The 18,190-nt window shown below is 35.7% G+C and overlaps 2 long non-coding RNA genes across 13 annotated transcripts in view; one reads left to right on the top strand and one right to left on the bottom strand.

The window, feature by feature from the left end:
• Positions 1–18,190, top strand: part of LOC105261690 (uncharacterized) — a 36,831-nt gene that overhangs the window by 10,788 nt on the left and 7,853 nt on the right. For 5 of the 12 annotated variants that reach the window (XR_009342245.1, XR_009342238.1, XR_009342235.1 and 2 more), the window contains one exon: positions 12,276–17,462. This is a non-coding gene — a long non-coding RNA (uncharacterized LOC105261690). The remainder of the gene's footprint in view (positions 1–12,275; positions 17,463–18,190) is intronic. The other 7 variants (XR_009342242.1, XR_009342243.1, XR_009342240.1 and 4 more) reach the window with 7 other exon arrangements.
• Positions 5–17,089, bottom strand: LOC131802495 (uncharacterized). Its single transcript, XR_009342247.1, has 3 exons — positions 16,951–17,089; positions 5,143–16,693; positions 5–4,792 (listed from the first exon to the last, which is right to left on the bottom strand). It is a non-coding gene; the product is annotated as an uncharacterized LOC131802495 (long non-coding RNA).

Raw genomic sequence — 18,190 nt, 5'->3', positions numbered from 1 at the left:
ATCTCCACATTTTTCGTAAAAGATCATCAAACAGTAGTAAATATTTCCGCAATTCATCACCAGACTTCATTCGTAGAACCACTATTTGTTTTCTTACCAATGTCTAACTTGTAACCGACTTCTTAGCGAATGTATTTTGCAGAGCAGACCACTCTCCTTTACTGTTTTCTTGTCGCGAATACATTCTGCTATTAGGCCGACGATTGTTGTCTTAGCCTTTTTATCCTTGTTAGAGAGTGCTTCAGCTAAGTTTTGTTCGGCTGGTGGAATTTTCTCTATGGAATACAGATAAATCCGCACTCGAAAACTCCAGTTCTCAAAATTAACTCTTGCTTGATATCGCCCATAACTTTTTATAATATTCTTGCAGAGATAAAAATAAAATTAAAAATTAAGGTAACTCAGTTGATCCAACCAGTGATTTTAATACGTTAGTTAAAAGAAAAAAATTAGATTTCATGTTCCAAATCTTTTAATACCGTATGCTGTGCGAGTTTTACTTTAAGATTAAACTTAGCTGTCCATAACGAAATTACTTTAGCCTATTTCTTGCATAATCAAAAACAATCTTCTAAACCTCATTTGTCTCATTATTCTCTTCTACTAACAAATTTCCTATGATTTAACAACGGTTCAAGTTCATTGCTCGTTGGCTTTGAACATATGAAATTGTATAAATATATATGCGTGACTGCTCTCTTAAATTCGCTCTTACTAAAAGAAAAACATATGGTAACTCCCAACCCTGACCTGGCAACTAGATAGGTTTCACATACCAGCCGTTCTCATACCACAACCTGACACTGGTGGTATAAACACGCATTATCCTTTCATCGACACATAGAACAACAAAACTTAAAAGAAATCTGAATTAAATTATTATTTAAAATGTTGACACTATCGGGCGGTTGTACCAAAGAAGTGGACCCCAAATCGTCCACTTCACATCTGACCTTAGCAGACTTTCGACGTTACCCGGGAAATATGGAAATATCGAACTTTGTTGTCTTCACACCAGTTCTCATGTTGATAGCAATATTAAAATGTGTTAAATTTAAATCGGACTCTTTTTCCATAAATTTGGAGAGATACCATTATTCAATGTTTACTTTTATACTCTACAATACTAAATGCTGGTGGCACACATGTGAGTCCCTGATATCTTGGTTCTGCACATAGGAATGTTTGTATGTATTTTCCCATCTCATTCCCAGAAAACTGACCCACATTTTTTTATGTAATGCAGAGGCTACACCCAGTGCACATTTAGTTTGTTTTTTTTTTTTTTTTCAACACATGTAAAGCCTCGGTGTGTGTCACTTGTATGTATAGAGATAGGACAATAAAAAACTTTTACAAAGGCTCACATTCTAATTCTGTAACTAAATGGGTCGAAGTTGTTTTTGGTAATATTCTACTATATTATATTTTACAAGTGTAGTAATAACACTGGTCATGGCGAAGAGCAAAATAATTTATATAAATAAATGGACACCGAGAATCAAGAATAGTCTTTCCCGCAAGTAAACATGGCCTAATAATCAAACAACGGCGTTACCCCTGCGTGGACTGACGTTCGTAGCGCTAGCTCTATGTTTGCTGAATTCATGTCCCAGTTAGTGTGGTCGTTATCTAGATAAGATCTAAACGCTTCTTTGGTTTTCTCGCTCCGTGGCGTTGGATTGCAGTGCATAGTAAGCGGTCCTCATAGGGTCTATCTTGAAGTCTTTTATCACTTTCTGAAATTATTTAGAAACGAAATGCTTTCCGTTATTTTTGGCACGGGCGGTCTGTCTGTACTTCATTTCCAATCTGAGGCATCATATGTAAGTTGTATACTTTCCAGTTTTTTATAAAGTTGATACGTGGACAACCATATTGGACCAATTACATTTCAGTTTGAGGTGATTGAACGTCTTCCTTATTCCTCCATATGACCTTTCCTCTGGTTCGTGGGCCATTTGAATCAGGGTAGTGGCTAGGCTTTCCGTAAACCACAGTTTTCACTCAAATTCTTCTAGCTCCATTTTGACTCTGGGTGCTTTTCTTTTAAATACCATACCATGTTTCACATTAATGTCTGGAAATTGCTCTCTATTTTCCTCTATTGTTTTATTAAGTCCATATATTCTTCAGACTCAAATTCCACAGTTTCGAATCCAATGACATCTTCTGGCATTAACAATTAATCTACCTTTCTTTTTCTTGTGTTCTATCTCGAAATCGAACATCTGCAAATTTAGCGCCCACCGTGCTAACCTGCCATTTAGATCCCGTAGAGCCATAAGCCATTTTAGAATTGCGTGATCGGTGAATATTGTGAAAGGCATAAGTTCCACATAAGGCCTGAATCATTCTAGGTGACACTGCTGTTTATCTGCGCACTGTTCAACTTTTGGGAGAAGAATGCAATGAGCCTTTCATGAACTTCGTTGCCCTTTTGGAACAAAACAGCTCCTGCGACTAAATCCGAAGCATCGCATTGGATGTAGAATCGCTTTTGCAAGTCAGGGTGTACCAAGACAGGTACACGAGTCAACGCGTACTTCACCTTAATAAAACTTTCCAAAGCCTTATAATTAATGACGAATTTCTTGTCTTTCTTTATAAGATTATTGAGCGGTGCTGTTAGTTCTGAAAAGTTCCTGACGAATCTACGGTCGGCGACTCCTATAAAGCTTCGTAGTTTTCTACCATTTTTAGGAAAAGGAATTTTTCTAATAGCATCTACCGTAGACTGGTCCGTCATGACAAATCCTCTAACTATGAATCCTAAGTAGTGTACTTCTTTATAACAACATTTTGACTTATTTAGATTTAACTACATTTCCGTGGCTAACCTCATTATTAAATATTCTTTTCAATATTTGAGTTTTGGTGAAAGCAACATTTAAGTTAACCCTGGATACCCGCATCTGTAACAGAACAGATTGTGCTGTGGGACCGGACACTCGATACAAATATGTCCATCAACTTGGCAGTTCCAACAGGTTTTAAGTTAAGTTTTATTTCTTCAACAATTACAACCTCGTCATCAATTTGTGTTTGTGACTGTTCCTCGATGTATACTTTATTTAACGGATATGTTCGACGGATTGCTGGTGGAGGTTTTGTCGGTGGGGCAATAAATCTCTCCTTCTTCAAATATTTTTTTTTGTAATTCCGTGCACTCGTCACGCAACTGGTCGATTGTATTGATTGGCCATCAAGATACAAAACCACTTCTTTGCGTCTCCTTTGAGCAATAGTTGAAAATCACGGATTACTTACTTACTTAGCACGAAGTCCTCTGCATCCAAACATGGATTTGTCCACAACAATCAGGTTTCTACTGGTCCCCATTTGTGTTGAATGCGGATTCATGGTATTAGATGAATAATGGTTTTCTCGACGTATCTGTAAGCCATGTTTTCTGTAGTTTCACGGGGTTTCACTGGAGCGTTCATGATTGGATCTTGACTCCCCCCTAAACCATACAACCTTGATGAAGTCGTTACCATTTTCCAATTCTGGATCATTATGTTTGTTCCCTATGCTTTCAAAACCTGCCTGAATAGTTTGGTGTTTCCTTTTTTCTAATCTATCCTCTGATTGATACCGATAAGTGTTATTCGCTTCAGATATTAAAGAGCTTATCATAGCGTCATCCGGGCTAATTCTTTTCCTGCCAGGGAACTGCGGGATAGGAGGTGGGGCCGCTAGAAGTAAAATCCGGAACTAGCCTGTGTACCTGGATCATAATTGGAATCACCCAGTGTTCAAGAGGCATATTATTAGTAGTACTATTTGGAATGTGGAACAATTTATATATAAGACAAGAGTTTATTTTAAAGAACGTTTTATCATATGCGAAATAAAAAAGTCTTTGTACTTCGATATTTAATTAACACAAAACAACCATTACGTTAGGGAGGATCGATTGGATCATTAAATTTGGGGTATGTCCTTTTCACTTTGTGTCTGTGCATCGATCATTTGGTCACATTCTACACTACTTAACAAATTTAGACGAACATCCAAGACAAACACTTTCATGAGTTTTGTTAACTGCATTTATGGAAAGAATCTGAGCAATCAATTGATAAAGATCTTGAGATCTCGAATTCTTTCGTTGGATTGATGAAAACGTTGTTATTTATTAACATTACGCAGACGGCATATGTGCAAAATATTTTGTACATTCTCCGGGGCGGCTTAAATGTGTACATTTTTAGTGGACTGTATTATTACGTAAAAAAGATATGATGAACAATATGAAATGAAAGGTATTTAGATATCAGCATTTTTAGATATATGTAGATAATGCTAAGTAACAGCTTCCAGAAGACAAGACAACTTCTTAATGCAGTCTCGTACCGCCACCATTATCAGCCGGTTTCATCTTACAAGTCTTAGAATTCTTAGTCCATCGTTGTAAACCGTCACATCAAAGTAGGAAAACGTTGTTAATGACTTCATGGTAAGCTCATGTATGGGATCTTCCGTTCTCACAGTAATTGGTAGTTGACGAGACCCTTGAGGAATCGGAATCAGAAGAATTTGTTCGTCTTCTCCCATTGCTTTGACGTATTCTTCAGCTGTTGATACGAGATATAGGATTTCTTTCTTCTTCTATAGGATTTCTTCCTTTGTTCTTCTTTTGTTGGTGGTCTTGCTTCCTGTTGCTTCTCCAATTCGTATTGTTCAGCAACCCTCTCTGTATATATTCATAGGCTTCCATTGTTGTAAGTTTTAGCTCCAAATTGTTCTTCCTAGTGAGGATTTGCTAGCGGGAACACGTTCATGTCGTCAACTAAAATTATTAAATATATTTTAACATTTTTTACTTTGGGACTTTGTTTTCCTATTTTAAAATGGTATGTTTTGGGACTCTTTGTCCTCTTTTAGAATTTTCCTTTTTTCCCCTAAGTTTTTTTTTTTTTTATTTTGCACCTATGGCTTTTTTTGTTTTATTCTGCCGTATTTCTTTTTTTATTTATTTATATATATATATATATATATATATATATATATATATATATATATATATATATATATATATATATTAATTCAATTGTTGCGAAATGGACAGGCCTAAGCCCGTTATTGTTGTTTTTATAAAAATAACGTTTGTTTATAAGTGGAGAACGAGGTAATGTTTACCTATCTTCAAGTGGACCTCGAGTTCTTCAAGTGAACCTCGTACCGGGACGAAGTACAATAGTATTCCAGGTACTGCATCCATCACAGTACCAAAAAAAATATCTAGCAAAAAAAAATATATCAGAAAGATTAGATTAATTGAAACAAAAACAAGTAAAAAAACATTAAGTTCGGCCGGGCCAAACTTTTAATACCATCCACCTTAGGGTAAAAGAAACATTAGAAGAAATGTGGCAAAAACCATTAAAATGCCGAATATCGGGAGGTACCGTTATATGGGGGCTACACCAAAACGTGGACCTATAATTACAATGTTTCGCTACACAAACTAGGACCCATTATGACCCACAAATACCAATTTTTAGACAAATCAGTGAAAAAATTTGGCAAAAACCATCAAAATACCGAATATCGAGAGGTACTGTTATATGGGGGCTATACCAAAACATGGACCCTTACATGCAATGTTTCGCCACCGGAGCTGGAACCCATTATGACCAACAAATACCAATTTTCAGACAAATCCGTGAAAAAAGGTTGCAAAAATTATCAAATTACCGAATATCGGGAGATACCGTTAAATGGGGGCTATACCAAAACATGGAGCCTTACATGCAATGTTTCGCCACCGGAGCTGGAACCCACTATGACCCACAAATACCAATTTTTAGACAAATCCGTGGAAAAATGTGGCAAAAAAAAATTAAAATACCGAATATGGGGAGGTACCTTTATATGGGGGCTATACCACAACGTGGACCTATACATGCAATGTTTTGCCACACGCTCAGGGACCCGTTATGACCTACAAATACCAATTTCCAGACAAATCCATGAAAAATGTGGCATAAATCATCAAAATACCGAATATCGGGAGGTACCGTTATTTGGGGACTATACCAGAACGTGGACCGATATATCTCATTTTCAATACCAACCATCCTAGACACAATGCAAATAGCTCTGCTAAATTTTGACGCTCTACGTCAAATAATGTGGGCTGTATCGTGATTTCAACAGACAGACGGACAGACAGACGGGCAGACAGACAGACGGACATCGTTAAATCGACTTAGAATTTTATGCTGATTATGAACATATATACTATATTAAATATATACAAACACGAATTCACCTCGCACATACAGCACCTTAAGATGTGCTATGACTTTTCTATCTTTAATTTGACACGATATCCACAGATCGATATAGTGTGGAATTCAAGTGGGAAGTGGACGGCAACTTCAAGTTCCACTGTCACTCCGCGGACCCACAAAAACCACTGATTTTCTTGGTGTGTCAACACTAAACAGCATAAATGACGTGCGTTATGTAATATTGCGCGATACGTTGACCCACCTTTACAGGAAAACTCCCAAGGACAATTTGTACAGGTTTTCAAAATCACTTGACTTAAAAAAAAAATAATTACAACTTGTACGCATAACCACGGATATCACACTCACATTTGTATAAATTTTTTTGCAGGGATAAGACGCGGTATACAACAAAAAATGCAAACGTATGTGACAATATTAAAATTACTGAGTTCTTTAAAAAAGTGAAATATTCAGAACACCCCCTCCCAATCATTACGTTTCAATTGTAGTTCATTTCGAAATTTTATGAATTCTCTTATATCCAATGATTTTGTAAACATGTCTGATACTTTCGCTTCTTCTTGGCTCCAATGAAACAGCTTCAAAGTTTGGGGCTTCAGATTGCGTAGCTGTGTCTTCATTTTCGTTAATAGTAGTTTCATCGTCGACAGTATAGATATCGTTATAATTTTCTGCAGAAACCAATTGATCATCTGAATTACTTTCATCATAGCTGAAATGTTCAGCAGGAACGTTGCTGCGAGATCTTATGAGCAATTGAGGATTTTCTTTGTCCTGAATCTGTTGCAAATAAGGAAAACAGTTTCAAAATGAACATCTCTTGCAATAACTATTTTTCGGGTCTTTGGATTCCACAATCTGTATCCATTACATGTATAACATATCATTACTATTTCCTGTGATTTTAAATCCAGTTTATTCTTTTCTGTTAAGCAACACAGACAAATGCCTTACATCCAAAAACTCTTAGTTTTGAAATGTTAGGCTTACACTTGTATCACAATTTGGCAGGTGTCTTTTTGTCAGAAAGAGATTTGCAGGGGCTTCTATTTATAAGACATGTTGCTGTTAACGCTGCTTCACCCCTTAAATCTTTCGGAAACCCAGATTCTATAAGCTGTTAAATCTTTCAGCAACCCTGTTTTGCTGTGGGTATAAGAAACTGTGTTAATTTTTAAAATATTCCTTTGCTTTGTTTGAAAAATATTCTGTATCTTGGTCTACAATTATTGCTGATATAATGCATTGCCGTAGCCATTGCTTCTAATTCGACAAATTCGTCAAATGCATTTTTTAGTAGATATATGATGCGAAGTGGCTATAATCATCTATGAAGCTTACAAAATACCTGTTCGCGGATCACTTGGTCCATATATATCACTGTGTATTCTTTCGACAATGTGACAGGACTTTAAACAACTATCTTTAAAAAGACGACGACATTGCTTACCCTCAACACCTAAGCCATATCTAAGTGTTCGCTTTCTCAATCTGTACTTTTGTCAGTTAGATAAGGAGGTAAAATAGATACACTTTTAAGCTAACCGAAAACGAAAACTTCTTCGGCCACATGTTCCAGTTTTGATTTCCATCGGGCTGATTTTACCACTTTCGTGCACAATAAACATGAAATCGGATGAAGATATATCTAAATCTGAATCGATTTCCACAAATAGGGTTCATAATAAAAGTGCTCCCGATAACATCACGAGTTCCAAAATGTAGCCTGTTAACGTAACCACAGTGATATATATAGAGTTTCATTCTGTCATAAAGAAATCAATATTCAAAACATATCAAAATGACTTTGACAGAAGTCAGGCGCCCTCAAGAGAATATTGTTATCCACTGAGAGCTCTGCAATAGTTTTGTTTATCCTGACTTTTTGCTGCCCTTGTGCAGTAAATCAATAATCCATCTATGGCATGTTTACTATGTTCATTATTATGCAGTACGAACTTCATATTGTTAACACTTGGAATTTACTTATTTTAACCCCCTGAGGGTTAATTAAAATTAAATGTTTTTAAACGATAGCCCGAAGGGTAAAGCCTCTTTTAGAAAATAAGTTAGATCTAAAGTTTATCCATAAGATTACAGAACCCTTCTGTGTAAAAACTGACGCACATTTTTTACGTAATGCAGATGCTGCTGATCATTCTTTTTGTTAAAAGTTGTATAAACTACGTTTTTTCTAGTAATACTTCAAAGTTGAAATGAATAAATATTTATTCTAATCATAAAATTATTCGAAATCAAGAATGTTTTTTATTTTCTTTTCTTTCTACAAAACATGGCGTTGGAAATGAGATAAGCTATACTGAACTTATCGGGTGCATAAGCTTCAACATAACATAATTTTTCCTGGTCTATGATTAGCGTAGACTACACCCACTGCACTTTTTGTTTGCTTTTTTTCAACACATGTTAAGCCTCGGTGTGTGTCTATCTCTGTATGTACAGAGATAGGGCAATAACAAAAGACTTGGACAGAAACTTGCACAAAGGCTCACATTCTAATTCTGTAACTAAATAGGTCAATGTTGTTGGTGGTAATATAATATAATACTATATTTTACAAGCATAGTACCACATATTGGACAAATAACAGTGGACATGACGAAGAGCAAAATAATTTAAATAAATAAATGGACACCGAGAATCAACTTATTCTATTATTGCACTTAATAAAAATTATTGCACTATAGAATAAAATTCTCGGCTATTTGCTAATCGCACCTCACTATGAAACTATTTTTTTATGTCCTTGGCATGATAAGCGCCCGATGCGTCGAATTTTGATGTTTATAATCTGTACATATTGTTACCAAGTACTTAATAGACTCGACACATAGTAAATTTACTGCAAACATTTGCATTGTGGTTATCCCGAAATTTACTAAGAACAAAATTACGTTTGTAATTTTCCTATCTGGGACTAAAACGTACGACTTTTGCACTTCTATTGTATTGGATCGCTCTTCTCTCGTAAGCAATTTTTTTTTTGATTCTATCTCTTATTATACTGATCCTATCATTCTCATATTGTAATAACAATTCAGTATCGCTTTAGTCTTTCGCGCAAGTAAACATATTGTGGGCAAATAAGTAAAAAAAAACGGCGTTACCCCTGCTCCTCATATGATCTATTTCTGAAATTATTTAGAAACGAATTGCTTCCCGTTGTCGGTGTGAATCACCTCCAGAAAATTTCGTTAGGTGAGCCACTATAACCGGGATATAAGCATCCCCCTTCTTGAACGTGGGTACTTTCCCAAGAAATCCATATATCATATGTATGTTGCATACTTTGCAGTTTTTTATAAAGTTGCTTACGTGGACAATCATATTGGGCCAATAATATTTAAATTTGAGGTTCGTGGAACATTTGAATAGGCTTACCGGAACCCACAGTTTCCATTCAAATACTTCTAGCTCCATTAAATACCATACCATGTTCCACATTTATGTGTGGAAATTGCTCATTATTGTCCTCTATTGTTTTATTAAGTCCATATATTCTTCAGACTCAAATTCCACAGTTTCGAATCCAATGACATCTTCTGGCATTAACAATTAATCTACCTTTCTCTTTCTTGTGTTCTATGTCGAAATCGAACATCTGCAAATTTAGCTCCCACCGTGCTAACCTGCCATTTAGATCCCGTAGAGCCATAAGCCACTTTAGATTCAGCCGGCGACTCCTATAAAGCTCCGTACATCTCCAACATTTTTAGGAACAGGGATTTTTCTAATAGCATCTACTTTAGACTGGTACGGCTTCATGACACCTCATCCTACCATGAATCCTAAGTAGTATACTTCTTTATGACAACGTTCTGACTTATTTATCCCTATCCAAATAAGCATTTGGCCACTTTCCCTAAAAGTCACAAGTCTGCATAACCTTTGTGTCGCATTACACAGACCGAACGGCATAGCCACATACTGGAACAAAGGACCTCCAGATACTGCGATTGTGGTATAATGCCTGGATTTTGGGTCCAACTCAATCTACAAAATGCAAACAAAGGTCCACATTGCTTATAAATTAGTGTCCTCAAGTCTGCTAAGTATGCCCTCGATGTTTTGGATGGGGTATGCATCTTTAACTGTGCGCTCGTTTAAGTTCCTCGCTTTTTTCGGGGTTTTCTGACTCCTAATCGAAGCATTTCATCTACTTATGCATAAGTGAGAATCTGGACCGCTGGAGATACCGGGTAATATCTATCTAAATTCTTCAACTTTTTGAACATCTCATCGCAAAGTTCATGTTCAGAATTCTCACTTATTAATGCAGTATAGTCTTGTAATACTTCCTCATTTCCTCTGTACCAAAAAGGTTTGGGGCTAGTTTACATTTCTTAAGAAATATATATAAATAAATATATCTACCACAAATTAGCAGTTCGAAATAAATAACAAATAACAAATAAGTAACAAATAGAATATAATTTCTTTCGCCATATTTTCAAATATCACCACAATTCTAATTTGTTCAACTACAGAAAAATGATCCCTTCTGCTGTAGATATTGCAGTAAAAAAGGTTAAATTTTTGCTCCTAATTGTTTAACCAACTTATGACAATCCCTTCCGAGTAAACTAAAAGAGGGTCCTGAATCCAGGAGGCCACTAATTTCTAAATCACCTTTTTTAAATTATATATATGCTCTATTTTCTAAAGTATCAACATCCACGACAGATGTTCAAGTTTGAACTGATTGCTTAACAGGTCTACACATTTCATTTTTATTTTTAAATGTATTCCTAACTTACTTTATTCTACTTATTTTACTAGAGACATTTTTGCTAATATTTTCTTCCTTACTAATCTGCGCTAACATCTACTTCGTCCTGTTGTACACTCGTAGTGTTTTCATGGGGGTCTATGTACATTTCCATGGCTATCCTCCTCACTATTAAATATTCCATATTTGATTTTTGGTGAAAGATTAGAAAGGTATAACTCTCCTTTCACCAAAACTCAAATACCTTTTCCATTTCTTTTCTTTAACTATCATCCCTCTTTTAATTATTTCTTTCTTTTTCTGATTACCTGAATTATCCCAAGCTACCTACACACTCTGGACCATATTTATTGTACGGGAGTTGGAATCGGACGCATCTCTCCCGGCTTCGACGTGCCCTTCATGCCGTTTTCCACACACTTGGGGCACAGAATGCACTGTGAAATCGGACACTTGATACAGATATGTTCATATGCTTGACAGTTCCAACAGGCTTTGCTAAGTTTTATTTCATCGACAAATCCAACCTCGTTATCACTTTGGGTTTGTGACTGTTCCTCAATGTATACTTAATTTACCGCAACTGGTCGATTGTATATATTTTCATAGAGTATATGATATGGGATAAATCAGCATGCAAATTTCTCATCACAATCCTTATCATGTCTACTTCGGGTAATGGAGTACGTAGTTTGGCTCGAAGTTTTTTAATGCCTGGAAATATTCATCAATGATTTATTTTTTTATTTTGAGCAAATAATCAGTAAACTCCATGATAGATGACATAATACTTATATACATAATGTTTATTTTGGCTTGGCCAAAATTGAGTTAAAATATCATTAAATGGTTAGTGGATTGCTATTTAATTTTTCAATGTCAGTAACTCTTTAGTGGTAATGAAATTCTAATAGCACTACCACTAATTATTTAATTCTTAGTGCACTAAAAATTTCGTGCAATATGCCCAACCTGTTCGTGGTATTAGATGAATAATGGTCTTCTCGACGTATCTTCATTTGACTCCCTTCGTTCGAATCCAGACGCCTGTGTGCCATGTTTTCTGTAGTTCCATGGGGTTTCACTGCAGCATTCATGATTGGATTTTGACTTCCCCCTAAGCCATACAACCTTGATGAACCTTCGCTACCATTTTCATTCTGTTTGTTCTCTACAGTCACTTTATTAATCTCTTTCATAACGCTCTAAAAATCTGCCTACGTAGTTTTGTGTATCCTTGTTTCTAATCTATCCTCTAATAGGTACTGAAACGCGTTATTCGATTCAGCAAATAAAGAGCTTACTATAGCGGCATATTTTTGGGCTATTTTTTTTCCTACCAGCGAACAGAGGAATATGAGGTGGGGCCGCGAAAAGTAAAATACGGAACTAGCCAGCGTACTTGTGCCCTCGCCTGGATCATAGTTGGAATCACCGACCTGACCACCTTGAGCCGAATTAGTTCCGACCGTGGATGTCTTGATGGTAAGTGTTCAAGAGGCATATTGTTGGCAGTATTGTTTGGAATGTGGAGCAATTTGTATATTTAAGACAAGAGTTTATAGTGAATAAATAATATAAAAAATCAGTATACACTAAAGACTAAACTAACTTTTCGTTGTCTATATTCTCATTTGTCATGGTAACAACCATGGTAACATTAAAAATAACGTCTTGCAATCATATGTTTGGTTTTAAACTATGGCCGGTTATTACATCTTTCCGATGGATAAAAAATTATCTGGTTGACACATAAACCGTTATTCATTATTACATGTTTCATTTAAGTATGAACCATCCGATAAGCAAAGTACTATTATCACTTCTTCATTTACTGATTTAATTTTGCCATATTCTATGTTGATAATATGGCAATAACAAAAATTTTTTTTAAATAAGAAATGGATAGCGCTGACCGTTTATTTTATATTGAAGAACTGAATTATAGATTTATTTCACGAAATTAATTACAATTTCGTTTTGTTTATTATTTTTAAACACTAAGTGCTGGGGGTATTATAGTTTGATCGGCACACATGTGACTCCTCGATATCTTGGTTCTGAATATAGTAATGTATATATGTATTTTCCCATCTCGCCGAACTGACTCAAGTTGCAATTGTGATCCAATTCCCCCAAATAGAACACCAGTGTAAGCCATTTCTAAGTGTTCGTTTACTCAATCTGTACTTTTGTCATGGAAGATAAGGAGGTAAATAGATACACTTTCCAGCTAATCGAAAACGAAAACTTCTTCGGCCATATGTCCCAGTTTTGATTTCCTTCGGCTTGATTTTACCCCTTTCGTGCACAATAAACATTATAAACATGAAATCGGATGAAGATATATCTAAATCTGAATCGTTTTCCACAAATAGATCTAAAGTTTATCCATAAGATTACAAAACCCTTCTGTGTGAAAACTGACCCACATTTTTTACATAATGCAGATGCTGCTGATCATTCTTTTTGTTAAAATGTTGTAGACACTACGTTATTTCTAGTAATACTTCAAAGTTGAAATGAATGAATATTTATTCTAATCATAAAATTATTCTAAACCAAGAATGTTTTTTTAATTTCTTTTCTTTCTACAAAACATGGCGTTGGAAAAGGGATAAGCTATACTGAACTCATCGGGTGCATAAGCATCAACATAACATAATTTTTCCTGGACTATGATTAGCGTAGGCTACACCCACTGCACTTTTTGTTTGTTTTTTTTTTTCAACACATGTAAATCCTCGGTGTGTGTCTATCTCTGTATGTACAGAGATAGGGCAATAACAAAAGACTTGGACAGAAACTTGTACAAAGGCTCACATTCTAATTCTGTAACTAAATGTGACGATATTGTTGTTGGTCATATACTACAATACTATATTTTACAAGCATAGTACCACATATTGGACAAATAACAGTGGAAATGACGAAGAGCAAAATAATTTAAATAAATAAATGGACACCGAGAATCAACTTATTCTATTATTGCACTTAATAAAAATTATTGCACTATAGAATAAAAGTCTCGGCTATTTGCTAATCGCACCTCACTATGAAACTATTTTTTTATATCCTTGGCATGATAAGCTCACGAAGCGTCGAATTTTGATGTTTATAATCTGTACATATTGTTACCAAGTACTTCAAAGACTCGACACATAGTAAATTTACTGCAAAAATTGGCATTGTAGTTATCCTGAAATTTGCTAAGTACAAAATTACGTTTGTAATTTTCCTGTCTGGGACTAAAACGTACGACTCTTGCCCTTCTATTGTATCGGATCGCACTTCTCTCGTAAGCTTGATGCAAATTTTTTGATTCTGTATCTTATTATACTGATCCTATTATTCTGATATTGTAATAACAATTCCGTATCGCTTATAGTCTTTCCCGCAAGTAAACATATTGTGGCCAAATAAGTAAAAAAAACGGTGTTACCCCTGCGTGGACTGACGTTCGTAGCGCTAGGTCTATTTTTGCGTTGGATTGTTGGCGTTGGATTGCAGTGCACAGTCAGCGATCCTGATAGGGTCTATCTGGAAGTCTTTCATCGTTTTCTGAAATTATTTAGAAACGAATTGCTTCCCGTTGTCGGTGTGAATCACCTCCAGAAAATTTGGTTAGGTGATCCACTATAACCGGAATATAAACATTCCCCTTTCCTGAACGTGGGTACTTTCCCAAGAAATCTATATAAAGTCTTTGGCACGGGCGGTCTGTCTGTACTTCATTTCCAATTTGAGCCATCATATGTATGTTGCATACTTTGCAGTTTTTTATAAAGTTGCTTACGTGGACAATCATATTGGGCCAATAATATTTAAATTTGAGGTTCGTGGACCATTTGAATAGGCTTTTCGGAACCCACAGTTTCCACTAAAATACTTCTAGTTCCATTTCGACTCCGGGTGCTGTTGTTTTAAATACCATACCATGTTCCACATTTATGTGTGGAAATTGCTCTTTATTGTCCTCTATTGTTTTATTAAGTCCATATATTCTTCAGAATTCTATGTCGAAATCGAACATCTGCAAATTTAGCTCCCACAGTGCTAACCTGCCATTTAGATCCCGTAGAGCCATAAGCCGCTTTAGATTCAGCCGGCGACTCCTATAAAGCTTCGTACTTCTCTAACATTTTTAGGAGCAGGGATTTTTCTAATAGCATCCACTTTAGAATGGTCCGGCTTCATGACACCTCATCCGACCATGAATCCTAAGTAGTATACTTCTTTATGACAACGTTCTGACTTATTTATCCCTATCCAAATAAGCATTTGGCCACTTTCCCTAAAAGTCACAAGTCTGCATAACCTTTGTGTCGCATTACACAGACCGAACGGCATAGCCACATACTGGAACAAAGGACCTCCAGATACTGCGATTGTGGTATAATGCCTGGATTTTGGGTCCAACTCAATCTACAAAATGCAAACAAAGGTCCACATTGTCCTCAAGTCTGCTAAGTATGCCCTCGAAGTTTTGGATGGGGTATGCGTCTTTAACTGTGCGCTCGTTTAACTTCCTCGCATCGAAACATAAACGATTTTTCGGGGTTTTCGGTTTCGAAGCATTTTATCTACTTATGTATAAGTGAGAATCTGGACCGCTGAAGATACCGGGTAATATCTATCTTCATCTGAATGGGAACCTTCCTTTAACGGTATGTACCTCCTAATTCGTCTTCACAAGACCATATTCATCGTAAGTATTAAATATCTTTTTCAAATTCACCAAATTTGAACATCTCATCGCAAAGTTCATGTTCAGAATTCTCACTTATTAATGAAGTATAGTCTTGTAATACTCCCTCACTGATTTCCTCTATACCAAAAGATTTGGGCTAGTTTACATTTGTTAAGAAATATACATACCCCAAATTAGCAGACGACAGACGTTCAAGTTTGAACTGATTGCTTAACAGGTCTACACATTTCATTTTCATTTTTAAATGTATTCCTAACTTACTTATTTTACTAGAGACATTTTTGCTAATATTTTCTTCCTTACTACTAACAATGTTATTTAGATCCTCAACTATATATCTTGCGCTAACATCTACTTCGTCCTGTTGTACACTCGTGGTGTTTTCATGGGGGTTTATGTACAATTCCATAGCTATCCTCCTCACTATTAAATATTCTATATTTGATTTTTGGTGAAAGGTTAGAAAGGTATAACTCTGCTTGCACCAAAACTCAAATACCTTTTCCATTTCTTTTCTTTAACTATCATCCCTCTTTTAATTATTTCTTTCTTTTTCTGATTACCTGAATTATCCCAAGCTACCTACACACTCTGGACCATATTTATTGTTCGGGAGTTGGAATCGGATGCATCTCTCCCGGCTTCGAACTGCCCTTCATGCCGTTTTCCACACACTTGAGGCACAGAATGCACTGTGAAATCGGACACTTGATACAGATATGTTCATATGCTTGACAGTTCCAACAGGCTTTGCTAAGTTTTATTTCTTCAACAAATCCAACCTCGTTATCACTTTGGGTTTGTGACTGTTCCTCGATGTATACTTAATTTACCGCAACTGGTCGATTGTATATATTTTCATAGAGTATATGATATGGGATAAATCAGCATGCAAATTTCTCATCACAATCCTTATCATGTCTACTTCGGGTAATGGAGTACGTAGTTTGGCTCGAAGTTTTTTAATGCCTGGAAATATTCATCAATGATTTATTTTTTATTTTGAGCAAATAATCAGTAAACTCCATGATAGATGACATAATACTTATATACATAATGTTTATTTTGGCTTGGCCAAAATTTTGTTAAAATATCATTAAATGGTTAGTGGATTGCTATTTAATTTTTCAATGTCAGTAACTCTTTAGTGGTAATGAAATTCTAATAGCACTAGCACTAATTATTTAATTCTTAGTGCACTAAAAATTTCGTGCAATATGCCCAACCTGTTCGTGGTATTAGATGAATAATGGTCTTCTCGACGTATCTTCATTTGACTCCCTTCGTTCGAATCCAGACGCCTGTGTGCCATGTTTTCTGTAGTTCCATGGGGTTTCACTGCAGCATTCATGATTGGATTTTGACTTCCCCCTAAGCCATGTAACCTTGATGAACCTTCGCTACCATTTTCATTCTGTTTGTTCTCTACAGTCACTTTATTAATCTCTTTCATAACGCTTTAAAAATCTGCCTGCGTAGTTTGGTGTATCCTTGTTTCTAATCTATCCTCTAATAGGTACTGAAACGCGTTATTCGATTCAGCAAATAAAGAGCTTACTATAGCGGCATATTTTTGGGCTATTTTTTTCCTACCAGCGAACTGAGGAATATGAGGTGGGGCCGCGAAAAGTAAAATACGGAACTAGCAAGCGTACTTGTGCCCTCGCCTGGATCATAGTTGGAATCACCGACCTGACCACCTTGAGCCGAATTAGTTCCGACCGTGGATGTCTTGATGGTAAGTGTTCAAGAGGCATATTGTTGGCAGTATTGTTTTGGAGCAATTTGTATATTTAAGGCAAGAGTTTATAGTGAATAAATAATATAAAAAATCAGTATACACTAAAGACTAAACTAACTTTTCGTTGTCTATATTCTCATTTATCATGGTAACAACCATGGTAACATTAAAAATAACGTCTTGCAATCATATGTTTGGTTTTAAACTATGGCCGGTTATTACATCTTTCCGATGGATAAAAAATTATCTGGTTGACACATAAACCTTTATTCATTATTACATGTTTCATTTAAGTATGAACTGTCCGATAAACAAAGTACAATTATCAATTCTTCATTTACTGATTTAATTTTGCCATATTTTATGTTGATAATATGGCAATAACAACAATTTTTTTTAAATAAGAAATGGATAGCGCTGACCGTTTATTTAATATTGTAGAACTGAATTATAGATTAATTTCACGAAATTAATTACAATTTCGTTTTGTTTATTATTTTTAAACACTAAGTGCTGGGGGTATTATAGTTTGATCGGCACACATGTGACTCCTCGATATCTTGGTTCTGAATATAGTAATGTATATATGTATTTTCCCATCTCGCCGAACTGACTCAAGTTGAAATTGTGATCCAATTCCCCCAAATAGAACACCAGTGTAAGCCATTTCTAAGTGTTCGTTTAGTCAATCTGTACTTTTGTCATGGAAGATAAGGAGGTAAATA

Source organism: Musca domestica, unplaced genomic scaffold (genome assembly GCF_030504385.1).
Source record: "Musca domestica strain aabys unplaced genomic scaffold, Musca_domestica.polishedcontigs.V.1.1 21, whole genome shotgun sequence".
Lineage (NCBI taxonomy): Eukaryota > Metazoa > Arthropoda > Insecta > Diptera > Muscidae > Musca > Musca domestica.
The sequence above is the reverse complement of the archived record's forward strand: the minus strand, read 5'-3'. Positions and strand labels throughout refer to the sequence as shown.